Here is a 14,954-nt window from a genome sequence, read left to right as displayed (position 1 = left end):
CTCGTTGAGTCCTCAGGATAAAGTCCACTCTCTTTAATGGACTTACGGGGCCCTGGCATCTGTGGCCTGCGTGTAGCACCAGACATTTTTCCTTTTGTTCTGCCACTTTCTCTTTGTTCCCCAGCTGTGCAGGACCAGGAACATAATTGACAGTTCTCTGCCCTCCCCATACACCTGGACCCCCCTTTCCCATGGTGATCCTGACACTGGGCAAAGTACCTGCCCACCTATTCCTATAGCATCTTGGGCTTATGCCCCTGGTGGTATAATTTCCCCTGCAATTGCCCATGTACCTACTTTTATCCCCCACTGTACCATAGATATCAAGAGGGCAGGAGTAGCATTCTTCGTAGTGTCCCCAGTACCTTGCCTAGTTCATTGGAGATGTTAAGTACAAGAAATGTTTGTCGAATGAATAAAAGAAAGAAAAAAATGGGTGAATGCAAAGCATTAGAGATACAAAGAAGAAAACAGTTTGTGCCCTCAAAATTGTGAGGTGGATAGACAGGCATATAAATAGTACAAATAATAGGACGGGGAACATAAGCTACCCAAATTGCTTGGGGAAAGTCTGGAAGGTTTTACAAGTGAGAATAAATTTATCAGAGATTTGAAGGATAAATAGTCATTTACCAAGAAAATAAGAGGATGGAGTGATGTTCTGGCACAAGGACCATCTCTGCAAGGGCACAGAGGCGTGAAAGAGCATGACATATTCTGAAAACCTAAAGAGATTTAGTACTGCTTGAGCATGAAGTTCAAGGTTGAGAAAAGAAGTATATGAAAGATAATAAATGGAGGTTGTTATACTGGAACCAAATCATTCATGAAGGTTCCTGCAGGCTATGCCCATGAGTTTAGAATTTATGGGAGAGCTACTAAGGAAGGTTTTAAGCAGTGGTGTGATATGAGGAGTTTTAGATTAGAATTACAAATGTGACAGATGGGTTAGGCTGGGGCCAGCAGATGATATTAGATGATGGGAGATTGACCAGGTGTGCAAAATAGAAAGGAGGTTTATTACAGTCTTGTACTGGAGGAGTTACAGGAGTTGACCCAGGGCAGAGACAAGGCTCACAGGAGGAAGGATGGATGAAGTACGAAGGAGGTCAAGTTGACACGATGCAGTGATTGATGGCTGGTATGGGGACAGCGAGGGAGTCGAAGTGGACTCTCAGAGTTCTGATTTGGCAACTTGCTTCATTTGTTACAATAAGAAATACCAAAGGGGAGCAAATCTGAGAAAAGTAGAAAACAAAATTGATTTGGGCCATGTTAAGTGTATTTGTTTCCTAGAGGTGCTAAGTTCCACAATTTGAATGGCTTAGAACAACAGAATTTATTCTCTCCCAGTTTTAGAAGCTGAAGTTCTCAAAATCAAGGTGTGAGCACGGCCATGCCCCCTCTGAAACCTGTGGAGGAGAATCCTTTCGTTCTTGCCACCTTCCAGCTTCAGCGGTGGCCATCAGTCCTTGGCCCTCCTTGGCTTGCAGGTGTGTCACTCCAATCTCTGCCTCTGTTGTCACACGAACTTCTATCTATGCATTTTTGTCCTCATATCACATTTTCCTTTTTTTTTTTTTTTTTTTTTTTAATAAAAATATCATTCACATTGGGTTAGGGCCCACCCCAATGATTTCACCTTAACTTGATTACATTTGCAAATTTCCAAATAAAGTCACAGTCACAGGTACTGGGAATTCAACACATCTTTGGGGGAGATACAATTCAACCTATAACACTGAGTTTAAAGAGGTATGGGACCTTCGGTGGAGATGTCCAGGGGGCTCCTGAGTAGACGTGAGTGAGGGCTCAGGGGAGAGGCCTGAACTGCTTATCTTTATCTAGAATCTGCCAGCAAAGACACTGCAGCATGGAGTGATCCTAGCAAATAGGTAAATACCCTGAGAAGAGAAACTTTCAGGAAGGTCATGGTGAAGTTGCTGCAGGGGGCAGAATAATCCATGCAGTAGGTGGCTAAGAAGGAAAAGCCAGAGTGTATGTGTCTGTGAAGGACGCTGAGGGCATGGCCGTGACGAAGCTGGTCTGTGTCCGTTCTTGGCTGAGAGCTGAGTGTCACCCACTGAGCTCCAGACTGTGTTTCCTGTTGCCTGGTGGTTTCACCTCTGAATCTCACCCCTGTGTTCTACATGGCTTTTCTTCCTTCAGAAAGCATTAAAACCCTGCAGCCATCTCCTGGAGGAGTCAGCAGGGTCATTACAAAATATTGTTGAGGCAGCCGCCTCCCTAAACTCAGCACTACAGTACGGCATTGATGAAGCAAACAAGGCTGGCTTGTTTGTGTTTTGCATTTCTTCAGAAATGAGGGGCAGTTTTGTAATAACACTGAGGAATTACACTTTACTGCTTCACTGAAATATTCCCATATGGTCATAAAAGTGTTGTCCAGAGAATATATAGCCTTTCTCCTCCAATCGCACACCTCTACCCCTAGGAGAGGCTGCAGAGCCAGCTTTCACGTATCAGAGAAAGTTGCAGATTCTAGAATGTGAGACCGAAGGTCTGGGCAGGCCAGAATGGCTCAGCCAAGGGACGCTGGAAAGAGCCCTGTGGTAGAACAATAGCATGTGAATCCCTTGAGGGCAGGGGAGGGGCCTTGGCTGTTCTGTTCACTGCTTAGCCTGGGCACTTGGTAAAGTTGTGGTAGACATTCAACAAAGGCTCTGGGCAGCCTAGGAAGTGAAACCTTTGCCTATATCTGGATCAGTAAATGACTGACCAGTGATGCTCAGCTAATGTGGGACTCTCACTCTGATGCTGGGTGAGCAGGTGTGAGATGCTCGCAGTCATCTTTCCCCTTGTGAGGAGGCCAGTGGTCAGTGGCTTGGCCTGCAGTATGGCAGTCTTGGGCCTCACACTGCTTGCTCTAGCACGATCTGTCTTCACTGGTTCTGGAAAATACACAACAAACAATGACCAGAGTAACCATTGCATTATGACTTAATAAAAATAATGGTTAAGATTTATCAAGTGCCTGTGATGGATTGCGTTTTGTACTAAGTGCTTTATCTGCATTATCTCAAGTAACTCTTACAGCAACTCTACGAGGTCGGTGCTATTTATATCCCCATTCTAAAAGAGAAAAATGAAATTTAAAATATGAAGTCATTTTACCCAAGGTCTTACAGCTAGAATGTGGTGTTGAAGATGTTTAAATCCATACTGTCTGGAACTAGAGCCCATTCATTGAAGCCCTTCATTGTACTCCTCAGCTTTGCCAATCTCATGTTGAAACTTTTTGTCTGCTCATTGCCTGTTTAGCTTATGAGTTATTGCCCAAGAGATGGGGTAAGACTGATGTGGATGGTTAGGAAGCCCTCAGGGCAGCTGCCGTCAGGTTCTGGAAATTAAGATATGACTTGGCTTTGAGGAGAAGAAAGTGAGTTTGGTGGGAAATGCAGAGGAGGCTGTGCTCAAGGTCATTGCTGCCCCGTGAACTATGCATGTCTGTCAGGCTGAGTTCAGCCGTCACCATGTTCAGGCCTACAAAGAGCATGGACTCACAGACTGAGCTTCTTTGTCAATTAGAAAATTATGCATCAGAACCTGTGACTCACAGCCTTTGGGGATTGGCCCACAAAATAATCCATTTTCACTCTTCGATTTCACAGGTGAGGAGCTTGAGGCCCAAAGGGCAGAACAAGGACTATGGTAGATTAAAGATGGCCACAAGTTCTTTGATGCATCTCCCCTTGAGAGTGAGAACTATATCCCGCCCCTCAAGTTTGGGTGGGCTCTTTGGCTACTTAGCTAATAAGGAGCTGTTTAGATGACACTGTGCCCATTTCTGGACTCAAGACTTAAGAGATTGGCAACTTCCACTTCCTGCTCCATAAATTTTTGGAACCCAGATGCCATGCTATAAGGAAGCCCAAGTAGCCGCATAAAGACACACATGGAGAGGAATTGGGGTCCCTGGTCAACAGCCCTTGCTGATCATCAGCATTTTGGGGACAGCTTGGAAATGGATCCTCTAGCTCCAGTCAAGTGTCCCCTGTTAGAAACACATGGAACAAGAACAGCCTTCTCTGCAGAGCCTTGCCCAAAATGCAGATTTATGAGCAAATGAACTGCTTATTGCTATTTTAAGTCACTGACTTTCCGAATTTTGTTTTGGAAAGTTTTGCCATGCAGCCGTAGGTGATCAGAACAAGGATCAAGCAGCATGTGTAGCATGTGTTGTGGCCCTTGGCCAGTGTTGCTTTCACTCTAGAGCACTCACTTCTATTCTGGTCACCCAGGTCATTCACCATTCTCAGTGGTCTGTGAAGTTGGAAAGGCTGGTGTATTACCTGGCACAAAGACTGCTGGACTGAATGTCTTCAGCAAAAGGCACCAAACCTAATGATGATGAGAATCTCTGTGGGCTAAGTATATGGATTCCTGAAGCCCATTCCAGCTGTGTCAAATTGGAATCATTAGGAGTGAGACCCAGGCATTTCTGGTTTTTAAACTTTCTTAGACAATTCTGATGATCAACCACCTTTGGAAACCATTGGTCATAAATTGTTAGTGAGCTACTGGGAGAAATATCCCAGCATTACCTATATGTACAGATTATCCTGACTTGAACAGTGCTAGAATTTTTCTATTTATGTTAAGATTATTGGGCAGGTTAAATTATTTCAACTCCCTGGCTAAGCCAACCTGGGCCTCCAGATTCTTAGCATGCTTACTTTTCATTTAACTTGGTGTCAGACTGGGATCCCCAATGGAGATGTCTCTGATGCATTTGCACGATATCAACATGACAGTTGTCAGTTTCGTTTGCTAAATATCTATGGTTCTTTCCTTTTCTTGGCAAATAATAGAATTATATTTCCTGGCCCTTGTTGTGATTGAGTGAGACCATATAAATAACTCTGGCCAATGAGCAGAAGTGATATCTGTCACTTCTGGGCCACAGCTGTTTATTACGAATGTGACACCCTATAGAATCTTCTCTTTTCATCTGCATTCTGAATAGCAATATTCTGGGTGCTGGTTGTTCTATCAGCATGGACCCCTAAGTGACAATTATGTATAGGGCCTACTTACTGAACTATCACAGACAATATGATGTTAGCAAGAAAGGAATTTCTATTGTTCGAAGCCATGGACAAATTTGGGGGATGCTTGTTACTGTAACATAATCTAACCTAGCCTGACTGATATAGCTAGAGATGGTAGGCTTATCACTTTGAAACCTCCTCACTCTTCTGTGTCTGCTGGGAAGGAGCATGCCTCATAACCAATTTAAATTTTTATGTTTTTCCGCTTTAAGGACTTATTAACCACAAAGTTCTATTTCTACTCTTACATAAAAGAATACCTTTCCCCCTTAAACTGGTCAGGGACCTATCGGTATTCTCAAAACAGGCAGTAAGTGTTGAGAACCTGATGTTATCAGTTGAAAGGCAATGGCTTTTGTTTGCTTATCATATGGAACTCATAATTATGAATACTGAGGCATAAACTAAGTTAAAGAAAATTCTACTTAAATGGCTAAACTTCAGAGAAGTTGAGAGCCTGGTACTCGAAAATGAGAAGTTCTATGTCGTCTCCTGAGCCAACATGTGGTGCTGTATCTATGCAGCTGCAAGTCGTCATTGAATATTATTCTTTTCCTCGTCGAGGAGAAAATAAACTGAGTGCTGCTTTCTTTATCTTAGTCACCAATACTTTTCGGAATCCCTGGTAGTGGCTTTTCTTTATCATCTAATGAGTAATTACTTGCCTATATTTGAATTTGGTTTCTGAATTCAGAAACTTTCTCCCTTTATTTAAATAATATGTGTATATATTCTCTTACGAAATAATTCGGATATTGCAAATAATGCTGTAATCCTTCCTTGCCACCTCCCATTTCCCATTCTCTTCCCCAGGACTGTTTTAATCAATTTATGTCCATCTCATAAAATTCTTATGTAGATATTTGCATGCATATATAGATAGATATATATATATCTATATATATATACCTATAAAATTATATAGTATTTTTGGTTTAATTTTTTTACATACGTGGAATTAATTATACATACTGTCTGCAAATTGCTTTATTCACCTAATAACATATCTTAGAGTTTTTCATATCTCATTGTTTTCTGATCATTTTCTATAATATGACTGTGTCATAATATTATTAAAATGTCCCTATTTGAAGACATTAAGGTATTGCCAAGATTTTGTATTACAAATACTGTGGCCACAAATATCTTTATATATGTGACTTTGTGCACATATGTCAGTGTTTCTCAAGAGCTGATACAGAAGAATGAAATGGTTTTAGTTTTGTTAAATGATCTGAAACTTTGTTTTAATAGATAATCCTCAATTTCCCTCTAAGTGGCTGGATCATTACATAAGAATAGGCATATCCCCTTATTTTTGCCATCATTTTATATTAAGAATTTTTATCTCAAAGATGAAAATATTTCATTTTAATTTGCATTTCTGCAATTAATAATGAGATTAAACTATTTTTATATTTTCATTTCTATAAATTACTTCTTTATAATCTTTTCTTATTTGCTATTAGATTTTAAAAATCTTTTTCTTATTGATTTATTGGAGCTCTTTTTATATTCTTCATATACTTCCTTTATCTGTCATATTCATTACAATTATTTTCTGAGTATGCCTCTTTTAGTTTTGTGGTTGTTTTTTCTGGTTGCCTTATTATCTCTGTTTTCCATTAGTTAAGGTCTTCTATTCCCTTAGTTTGGTATCCTCTTTTTAAGGTGTTAGCCTTTGTCAAATGTTTCATGATTTGTGATTGTGAGTGATTTTCTTGTTTCTCCCTGTTCACTGTTGTCGTGCATTACCTGCTTGCAAGCCTGCATAGGATAAGGTGAGAGGTAGGAGAGAGAGGCATTGCATGCTGCTGTGCTTGTATGCTAGTGTACATAGTGAGCCTGAGAAGGAGCAAATTGCTGCTAAGTATGTTGCTTTGATAATTAGGCTCCTAAGCAGGAAAGCTTCTCAGTCTTGCTGGGGAACATAAATTGCCCAAGGCAAGAGTCTGCCTCTCTGTACAAGCACACATGCTCCTTGCTTATCTCTAAGCACAGACAGTTCTGTTTTCTGCTGGATAAAAGGAGATCTATCCAAATAGAAGAAATGGGTGGAAAGATGGGAAGGTGGAAGGAGAGGAAGGATCCCACACATCTCGTGGCTCTACTATAGAACCTTGGGCAATAATAGTCCAGGGCCACTCTTTCTCTACATTCCTGGCAGGCTATGTCCTATCTTTGCTTCATCTTTTGTACCTGTCCTCTCCTGAGTTCATTTTGGTTGTCGGTTTTTGTTTTTTGTTTTTTTGTTTTTTGTTTTTCAATCCAATTCTATCCATATTCCATGTTTTAGTGATTTCTTTTCTGATTTCTAGTCCACTGAGGGCACATCGTCTTGTTTTCCAGAGTGGATCATCCTTCTTAAGAATTTGGCATGAAAGGTGATGTTGTTTTGTAAAATCTGTCAGCTGTCTTATAGTAGATGATCAGAAGTCATCCTACCTGGTTTATATTGCACTCCTCAGTCTGATACTTGCGAAATATTAAATGTTTTTCTTGAGCGAGAAAGAACAGAGGAAGATTGGAGGATATTCTCATCTGGCCATAGTTGTGCTAGATTATGTAAGCTAAACATGGTAAATAAAAAGAAGGAAACCAGATTACATTAAAAAAATCTATCTTCAAATTTATCTCTAACAGTATTTTCTACTGGAATTTCACCAAAAGCCCTATTCTGACTTATGAGCTGTTTTAGTTCTGTTTGAATATAATTTACATATTTATATCCTAGTCAGTTTTCAAGTTGCAACAGTTTTCAAGTTACAAGTTGCTCACTAGTAAGTCCTCTGGGAACAAAGCTGTCCTCTAACAAACCTGGCTGAATGAAGTGAAAACAAATAGGTCCTAGCTTGTGGCTTGTGGCATGTGGCTTGTGGCTTGTGGCTCAGGGGCGATATTTTGCAAGTTGTACATGCCCCTGACAAATATGTGCCCTTGCAAGTTCTCCTTGAGCAGGCCTCGCTGCATGCACACAGGGGAAATCCTGTTCATGCATGGTGGGCCTTGGCAGGCAGCTCTTAATTTTTTTCTCTCTTCCTCGCTTTCAGGGACCTAGACTCTCTATTACTTCCTCCCACTTATGAAAATGAGGAAAGGATCAAAATGATCAACTCTGTATCTTAATGAGTTTCAGTAGATGTGTTATTTGATCCTCGAGTGACACCTCCGGGGTTGGGCCCCTCCCTACTATTATACACAATACCGTGGAAAATTTTAGTTCATATGTCACAGATGAGCCACCTACTTCTAAAAGTAGAACTGGCATTTACATTTACCTTAACAGAGAAGGTAGGTGACTCCAGCTTCCATTAACCCTCTATGAGGATATCAGGAAATTTTCTCTATGAGTGTTTGTATCACTTTTCTTATATGACAAGAAGGAGAGAGTGAGCAAGGCTGATTTTTCTTCATGATTGTACCTTGAGAGATACTTGAATAAGTTGGAGCAGAGAATAAAAGTCTATTTCATTTAATGTCATCAGAAAAGAGTCACTGAATTTCGTTCTCAAGTCAAGAATTTTGGAAAATGAATATGCCCTAAGAGATCCCATTTATCAGGCTCTCAGTGGCTTAGAGAATTTTACTTCCTAGTCAAATGACGAGATGTTTGAACACATTAACCTTGAAACTGCAAGGGGAAAAGTCAAGAGTATCTCTAATGCTGAAGGAAGTGAAAGTATTCAGATTCAGACTGGACATATTTTCCTTTAGCAAACTGTCCTGAGTCCAGAGGGGATACAAATTTGTGGAAATTATAGATATTTCCTGGAAATGAATTCCGAGTATTAGAAGAGAGTCATAGATATTTAAGCACATAAATTTCATTCTTTAAGTTTCTGTAGCTGCTCTTGAAATGGAAACCTTAGGGTATTCAAAACTGCAGAATATCAGCTCTAAAAGCGTGACCGTTGGGGTTGGTTGAAAATATATTGTATCCACTGGGGAGAAGTCATAACTCTGAGATTTTGAAGACAGGGATATGCATAGTAAACTATGAATATATTCTGTTGGTTTTATAACAACTTAGCCTATTCTACAATAGTTCTACAATTAACAGGGGGAAGAAATTGAACTGAGATTAGTAACAGGCATATAAATGTTTTATAGAAGCAACATTTATTAAAATTTGTTTCGATTTTCTTTGGAATTAAAGCTAAAAACCCCATATTTCTGGCTTGCAAGCAGACTATCAGTAAAACTTATATATGGTCCGTATACACATGTAAGGTCCATCCCTGGAAAAATGAAATGCCCAGCTGGATGGGGTGCTTTTGGGAGGTTACTGATTCATAACTAGTCTCTGCAACAATTTCAATATTCCCAAATACCTAAAGATGGTTGTATAAAATGGGCCCAAGTGTTGGTATCACTTGTCAGACTGCTTTTTCCCATATCAATGAGATGATGCTCTCTTTCATTTTGTGCATGAGATTCTGTTTTTGTCAGTGTTCTGCAAGGAACCATCATGGGGAGGAAGTGACTGGCTCATCCATGGAAGGCTCTCCATGATACAATGCAGCTCTGTATACTTTATGTTTGATGTTTCTGCTTGTGGCATTTCAGCTCCCTGACTTGAATTTTCTCTGCTCTGTATTTGATGGCTACGTGAAACATTTTTGCTAATAAGACTTAAACCTTTGTTCTGGATAAATGCCATCATTAAGTATATGTTTTTCAGCTTGGATTATTGCCACACTTATTTTACGAACATTTGTTTGCACTAAGATGTAATTTTGGTGTTTTGTCCAAGGTCTGTGACAGATTCTAATCCCTCCCCTTCTGGCTTTGTTTTCCATCTTTATATGTGGGACACTCATCAGCAATTGAAGTATCTTTGGCGCACCCTACAATCTTGATGGCTTTCTTGCCTCTAAGCCATTTGTGACTGTTTAGAAGCACGTAGACAGTTTTTTTCCAGCTCTAATGGATTAAGCCATAGTTCATGTTCTTAAAAAAATGCTTGTGAGTTATTTTATGCTGTGCAATCTTCAAACTTTTATTCTCAGTACTTTAATATTCTATATAGTCAGGCAAAGCCTGGGGAGAGAAGAGAGAAGTTGATCCCTAAACTGTTTACATAATGAAACTGGCTCAAATCTTTTCATGGATTTTTTTCTATTATGAAAGTAATATATACATACCTATTAGAGGAAGCTAGAAAATAAAGAACCCAATAACCAGAGAAAATATGTATTAATTTTAAGTTCCTTTTTTTCTAATCTTTTTTTTCTATTCATTTGAATTGCATAATCTCTTGATAGAAGTTAGAGTTACAACTCAGATTTGCATCCAGCTTTTAAATTTCATATTACATCATAAACAGTTCCTCATGTTAATACCAACTTCATAAACATTTGTAATGGCTTCAAGACATTAAATCATAGAGATGTATCATAATTTAACAACTCCTATATTGTTGAACATTTTGTTTCCAAATTTTCACAAGTGTGCATAATGATGTAATGATTATCTTTGTGCATGTGGCTTTTTAAAATTATATTTCTACATTGGTGGATTACTGCCTAGAACTAGACTCAAAACTCCAGAAATTTTACCAATATAAAGCTCAAATATTTGAAAGAGAAAAACAGGGAAATCTGAATAAACATTTTACATAACCATGATAATATATTTAACAAAACTAAGAAATTGATATGTGTGCCATAATTGACTGAAGTATAGACTTTTTCCAGATTGCTCATTTTTTACTGATACCTTTTTTCTGTCCTAGTATGCAATCAAGGAATTATATTATATTTAGGATTAGACTTTTAGAACATGGTGACAATCATTTATTCATTATTCTGAGTCCCTTGAGTATTTCTTCTGTGATCTGGTTCCTCATATGATCTGGCTTCTTGTGCAATATTTGGCAAAGCTTCATGACTCTGACTGCTTGCAGCTTGTCAGAACCTCACTGACAGTAGCTGCCTAGAACTGGATCAACCCTCAGGAAGTCTTAACAACACAGAGTACATGAGAATTTCCACTGCAGCTATCTTCAGCACTTGGCTTTTTGACACAGCCCATGACTACGATACCTCCTTTAGCAGCGGTATCTCTTTGTTGACTCATCTATTCACATAAAATGTTAACATCAAATAAAAAGTTGGTATTAACATGAGGAAATGCTTATGATGCAATATGAATTTGAACATTCCTTATTCAAATAAAATTAAATGCATGGGTTATTTATCCTCTCTTAACCCATGCATCCTCAATGAGAGTGATTAGTGAAAAAAATCTCTGCCTTACAATGGTTTGTGCTCTCCAAAGCTCAGCCTTACCCAACAAAATCTTATTCCTTAGTATTTAATTTCTTTCATGAAGAAATTAAATCAAATTAAAATGTTCTCCTTAGGGGAGATGATAATAAAATTTGTACAGTTATTATCTTCAACAAAATGTAGATTGTCCCCATTTAGTTCTATGGAGGCTTAAATGTATAAATATTTTTACTATGAGTTGATCCAAACCATCAATAAACAATTAACATATTAAACAAGGCAGCACCTTGACTCTATAAACACCTTGGCTACCCTCAAGACTGACGCAGAGTTAGTGGCTTGGTATGATTATTCATAGATCAAAGATTCTTCCTCATATATAACATAATATCATTTTGAGTACAAAAATATCATATAATGAAAGACTCTACTAAATGCTTTAATAAAATAAAGACAGATTAAGGTTAGTAATAACCAAAATTAAATGAAATCAGTCTTAAACAACTACTAGTGAATCTTTCCCAGTCCCTAATGCTCATTGCATTCTCTTGCAAAGCTTATAACTCATCATTATCATCATCATCATCATCACCATTACCATCATCACTACTCTTTCTTGAGCAACTGGTGTGTGCAGATTTAATACTAAATGCCTTACATTCATTATCACTTTTAATCTTCACAAAAAATCCTGTGAGATTGTTATTAATATCTTCATTTTACAGAAAAAGAAACTGAGGCTCAGGAATGTTAAGTAAATTTTCAAGTTCATATTTCTCTTTAAGGGTGGAGCTAGCCTTCAATGCCTGCCTGATTCCAAAACTCATGTGAACATTACCTCTCATTCACATATTCATATTTTTTATTGTCAGTCACTAATGTGTTCTAGACTCCATATAATTGGTATAATCCCTGTTAGAAAATTTGGATATTATTTTATTAATCTTTACTCTTATTTCTTGGAAATTACTGACTACATCCTTGGTCATATTCTACATGTTCCTTTAGCAAACTGGCATGATATAGATTTGGGCCTGGAGAACTAACTTCACTTAATTGGAACCAGCTTACTACTGCTAGCACAATTAGATTAGAATTTACTATAGAAAGAGTTTGGGAATCATTTAGATTAGATAAGGAAATCCTGAGGGGCTCAGGATTTGCTAGGAAAAAACCCTCCCTTCTTACTGATCCTAGATCTGAGGAAATTATTCTAGGTGGAAAAGTGTTCTAGTTTCAGAGTTAGTATGGCTGCAAATTTTGTTAACCACATGGCTCTTTCCAATATGCAACCCTGGTCGGGTTTTCTTAAGCTTTGCCTGTGGGTTAACTTGGCCCTGGTCAACATGTGAGGTATGTAGGCTCTGGAAACAAGAATACTCCTTTAAGGCAGCTGAAGTTGACAGGTTGGTGGCATTCAGCCTGGCTCTTGCAGGATATGGAGCCCTCTTATCAATCAGGGCCACCAACTCCATTGGCCATTTTCTCTTAAAACTTATGGGGATTCTAAATGAGCCTAGTCTCAGTGTTTGGTGCTATTCTGTTTGACTCTCTGTGCAACTTAAAACAGGAAAACATCAAAAAATTTTGATGTATTCACATGCTTTGACTGAAAGGGCAATAGTTCTTTGATTTTTTAATTGGGGAAAAATACAAAAAAAACTAAAGACAATAAATATCAATGTACCCAACTCCAAAAATAAGTAAATGCCAATATTTTATCATATTTATTTTAATGTCTTTTTAAATAAATAAAATATTACAATACAGTTGATTTCTACATTGTTCATGTCCCCAATTCCATTTATCATCTCCTCTCCTCAAAAGCAAGGACTATCATGAACCTGTCATGTAAAGCGTAAATACATATATATCCATGAACAATATATAATTGATTTTGTAAAATGTACATAAATGGTATCATATGGTACATAATGCTATGCCAGTCTTTTCACTCAACATCATGTTGTTAAAATTTATTTTTGCTGATGTATAAAAATTCAGTTCAGTCATTTAAATTATGTTATGATTGCATCCATATCTTTGTAGGTTTTTGTAGGTTATGGTGCAATGAACATAGGCATGCATATATCTTTTCAAATTGACTAATTGAAAAGTTTTTTTAATTAAAAGGAAATTGTTATGATATTATAACATATATGTATACACCAATACTTATCTCTTCTCCTTCTGGTGGACTTTTGGGATATTTCCACTATTTTGTGATTACAAACAGAACTCCCTTCTAGAACAGAGGTTCGGGATTTCATCCAAGGTATTAATCTAGAGTTGGAATTTGCTGGATTGTCAACTTCAAGATTTCAATTATTATGAAACAGGTCTCCAAAGCTGTTGAACTAAATCGAAGTTATATTTGCAGTGTCTTACAATTGCTGTTTTTTTGTTGTTTTTTGTTTTTATCCTGGCCAACAAGACTATGTCAGACTTTCACCTTTTGTCCTGTTGAGAAGTGTTAAATGGAAGCTCAGCATTGTTTTCTGTTTTACTTTCCTGTTACTAGCACTTTCATTTACTGACTATCCATTTATGTTCTTCTGTGAGTATGATAAGGAACACTCATCCCTCTCAACAGAGTGTCCTGTATTGTATTGAAACTTTAGTTTAAATTTAGTCAAATCAATCAAGCCTTTCTGATTTCTGCTTTTGTATCTTGCTTAGGAGTCCCTTCCCTTTCCAAGGTCATATAAATATTGTTATTTTTTTTTTCAGTCAACTCAGAATTTATTTTTAGAATGGTGTGAAGTAGAGACTCAATGATCTTTTTCAGCTATGGAAATTTTCTTATGGCAATCAAGTTGTTTCAGCTTCACTTATTAGTGTGTCTTTCTCGTAGTCATTTACAATGCCTCATCTACCTTATACTTAAGACTCACTTACACTTTAGTCTATTTCTGGGCTGTTTAGAAATTCCATTGATCAAGTCCATATCAACCAATATTTTACATAAGGAAGTTGTGGATTTCAGAAGTTGTGGATCAATATTATTGATCTATTTGTTCATGTTTGGCCTATTATTATCTTACTATCTTACTATCTTACTTTACTGTAACAAGACTGTGTAGCTTGTAGGAGTTCTTTGTTTCAGAATTATCTTGGCTACATCTTGGCCTTTTGTTCTTCCATATGCAATTTATAATCAATTTATCCATTTCAGTGAAAATGCCTATTAAGATTTTGATTAGAATTGCATAGAATATATAGGTTAATTTGATAAGAATATTATATATCTTCCATTTCTTTCTTCAAATTCACCCTTTTCGAAGAAGTAAAACTTTACAATAAAGATGAATTCTCTCTTACTCTAGAAGGCCAACTTTTATTCAGCTATCTTTCTGGACCTCTGGAAACGTATTATTCCCATATCACAGTTTTATGATCTGTAATATGGGAATAACAAGAATACCATTATAGAACTGTTATAAGGAATTAACTATCACATAGTAAGCCCTATATAATAGACTGCTAAATAAATTAATATAATATCTGAAGTGTTGAGACAAAATAATATCTATTAAAAAAGAACAAGAAATTATAAAACAAAAATAATTTAGATGTGATTCTGAAGATGGAAAAATCTTGACAAAATGAAAAAAGGAATCAGAAATCTTGAAAATGTCAGTATATTCTCTGA

General features: G+C 37.5%; 1 protein-coding gene across 1 annotated transcript in view; it reads left to right on the top strand.

Moving 5' to 3' along the window:
* EVA1A (eva-1 homolog A, regulator of programmed cell death) overlaps positions 1-14,954 on the top strand; it is a 78,287-nt gene that overhangs the window by 3,550 nt on the left and 59,783 nt on the right. Inside the window, exon 2 of the mRNA XM_036224468.1 lies at positions 1,354-1,493. The gene's annotated coding sequence lies outside the window, so the exon portion shown is untranslated. The remainder of the gene's footprint in view (positions 1-1,353; positions 1,494-14,954) is intronic.

This window comes from Rousettus aegyptiacus, unplaced genomic scaffold (genome assembly GCF_014176215.1).
Source record: "Rousettus aegyptiacus isolate mRouAeg1 unplaced genomic scaffold, mRouAeg1.p scaffold_m13_p_7, whole genome shotgun sequence".
NCBI lineage: Eukaryota > Metazoa > Chordata > Mammalia > Chiroptera > Pteropodidae > Rousettus > Rousettus aegyptiacus.
Note: the sequence above shows the minus strand (reverse complement) of the source record. Positions and strands in the feature narration are given on the sequence as shown.